Genomic DNA, 3114 nt, shown 5'->3' with positions numbered 1-3114 from the left:
ACACACACACACACACACACACACACACACACACACACACACACATATATAATTTTATACGTTTTCACATTGTCAAAGACTTGTTGTTTTGAATCAATATTACAACATCGCTAAATTCCTTCCGCTTAACGTTTTTGAAATTTCATATACTATCTGTTGATTTTTCGGCTATAGTAATGAGATTTTTGCAAGCGAGAGTTGTCAACAAACATTATATTACTGTAAATGCATGCAATAAGCTTCCGTATTTTCAGTTTCTGATGTGACAACTGCATTCTAAACACACCGTATATCAGTGACCTAAACTATATTTTATTTCTTCTTAAGCGGTATTATTCTCAGAAGACAATGTTGATTCCTTTCATATATAGTCTCACTCTAGCGTGTCTAAAATGGTAAAGTAATATTTTCATTCCCTAATAATAAAAAAAAAATGTGTTGCCTTAATTAATTTCAAAGTAATCGACGTGTTTACTGTTAAATTTTCCCGTGTCCACAATTTAAATTAACCTTTTATCAATTACTTGTCCTAACCGCCCCCCCCCCCCCGAGGTGTGGGGAAGAATATTACCATTACATATTCGATGGTACTTTGACAGTTTCCGCCACTTCCTTCACGGGTGATGAATTATCTTACGTTGGATACTAGGAAATCAACATTGCTACTTCCGGTTCAAGAGAATGTGGTATACTTCGATTAAATGCAGACGGCCATTCGCAATAAGAACAAGTTAGTTCATATTGCATTTCACGTACTAACTAGAAAGACATTTCTGCAATTTTCTTTGGGGTCATCATTTTGACTGCACTTCATCTATTACAGTCTGAAAATGGACACGCTGTAAAACCAAATATCTAAGTTTTCTTGTTGAAGTACCAGACCTAACTGGTCAACACTTACTGTCACTTTTTTAGTCTTCAGCCATATTTTAGATTGCATCAACAATATATCATCATCATTGTTTTAACGTCCACTTTTTTATGCTTGCATGGGTTGGAGGGAATCTGTCAAGGTGGATTTTCTATGTCCAGATGCCCTTCTGTCACCAACCCTCACCTGTTTCCAAGTAAGGTAATATTTCCCCATGACCAGACAGGCTTTCACAAAATATTGGAACCAAAGGACACCACTTGCATAACAGTGATGCTCATTTACAACACAGAGACAATAACACACATACACATATATATATGATGGGCTTCTTTCAGTTTCCGTTTACCAAATCCACTCACAAGTCTTTGGTCTCCTGGGGCTGTAGTAGAAGATACTTGACCAAAGTACCACACTACAGGGTTGAACCAGACTCGTGTGATGGGGAATGAAACTTCTTACCACACAGCCATTCCTGCAACTATATTACTACAATACTGCAATAATTACTCTTAGTTACAGCTTCATTAAATAGCAGAATACCGTTCTTGGAGATCACAAAAACAGCAAGCAGCTAGAGCTAGTGAATCTTATGTCACAACTCTATGTAACCTCACCAGACACTAACTCTTGGATACAAAAAAGTTTAACGTTCAGCATCTCTTGTCAAGCAATGTTTATCTGGAAAACTGCTTGAATCTTGAGAAGTTTTACCTAGATGGATTAATCCTAAGGACAAATATGAGCTGGAGGCAGATTAACTGATTGATGCTCTTCACCATTATGCTTGTATCCAGTACCCTTATGGTCAAATTATCACTGTCTCAACTGAATATATAGTCCTAACATTGCCAAGATGTCAACTTCTTGAAAAGTATGGTCCAAATGATCCCTGAGTTTGCTGATGGAGATTCCATTAATGATTACCACCATGATATGCTGAAATGTCAGGCTCCACAAACATGTAAGTGGGAGCAGTCCAGTATTGACTTGGTTATTGAAGAGGAAGTCATGACTCCACCACATTGCTCAACAAGAATTCATAAAGATTAAATTTCTAATGTGCAGGTGAACACAATCATTATTGTTAGTTCTGCTCCAGATGCATTTTGGTATATTTTGGTCAAATGCTAGCAGCTAGCCATTTGCAATAAAAAGACACATTTACACTTGTGCTTTGAATACTAAAGTTGAACATCTTAGATAAATAAAACCGTTTCATTCTTAACTGTTTCTTGTCACATTACTGTAAATCAGTTGTGGGCAAACTGTGGGTCCCATGGGACTTTCTGAATGGTACATCAATGAAAATTACTTTGAATGATTTTAGTAGTGCAGCCTGCCTTATGGTGAACCATGTCACATGTGGCCCACTTCTTTAGAAAGGTTACCCATGCCTGCTGTAAATGTCACTAGATATGGTTCTTGCTCTATATATATTTATCATTTAATGTCTGTCTTCTATTCTGGCATGGGTTGAATTGTTTAACAGAAGCCAGCAAGTGGGAGAGCTGTGCCAGGCTCCATTCTCTGCTTTGGCATGGTTTCTGTGGATGGATGCCCTTGCAAATATCAACCACTTTACAGAATGTACTGGGTGCTTTTTATGTGACACCAACACCAGTGGGGGCACTAAATAACTTACAAAACAAAGACCTCTCAGCTGAGGGAGTGGTACCAAAGGAAATGACTTTGTACCAGATGAGAGATTAAAGTACTATAGAGAGATAGACTGATGTCTTACTATACAGGAGATTCTTGGCTACCCCAGTAGGAAAAGGAGAGATAGTTAGAAAAAAATATAGACAGTATAGGCACAGGAGTGACTGTGTAGTAAGTAGCTTGCTTACCAACCACATGGTTCCAGGTTCAGTCCCATTTCATGGCACCTTGGGCAAGTGTCTTCTACTATAGCCTCGGGCCGACCAAGGCCTTGTGAGTGGATTTGATAGATGGAAACTGAAAGAAGCCCATCGTATATATGTACGTGTGTATATATGTTTGTGTGTCTGTGTTTGTCCCCCCCCCCCAACATCGCTTGACAACCGATGCTGGTGTGTCTATGTCCCCGTAACTTAGCGGTTCGGCAAAAGCGACCGATAGAATAAGTCCTGGGGTCGATTTACTCGACTAAAGGCGGTGCTCCAGCATGGCTGCAGTTAAATGGCTGAAACAAGTAAGTAAAGAGTTAGTGAGAGAGAAATAGATGGTGTTAGAAAAGCATCAAGACTTACCCACATGGA

At 39.0% G+C, this 3114-nt stretch overlaps 1 protein-coding gene across 1 annotated transcript in view; it reads left to right on the top strand.

Moving 5' to 3' along the window:
• The window catches only part of LOC106868315 (uncharacterized), a 33088-nt gene that overhangs the window by 1324 nt on the left and 28650 nt on the right, over nt 1-3114 (top strand). The window lies entirely within an intron of this gene.

The sequence above is a fragment of the Octopus bimaculoides genome, chromosome 5, assembly GCF_001194135.2.
Source record: "Octopus bimaculoides isolate UCB-OBI-ISO-001 chromosome 5, ASM119413v2, whole genome shotgun sequence".
Lineage (NCBI taxonomy): Eukaryota > Metazoa > Mollusca > Cephalopoda > Octopoda > Octopodidae > Octopus > Octopus bimaculoides.
The sequence above is the reverse complement of the archived record's forward strand: the minus strand, read 5'-3'. Positions and strand labels throughout refer to the sequence as shown.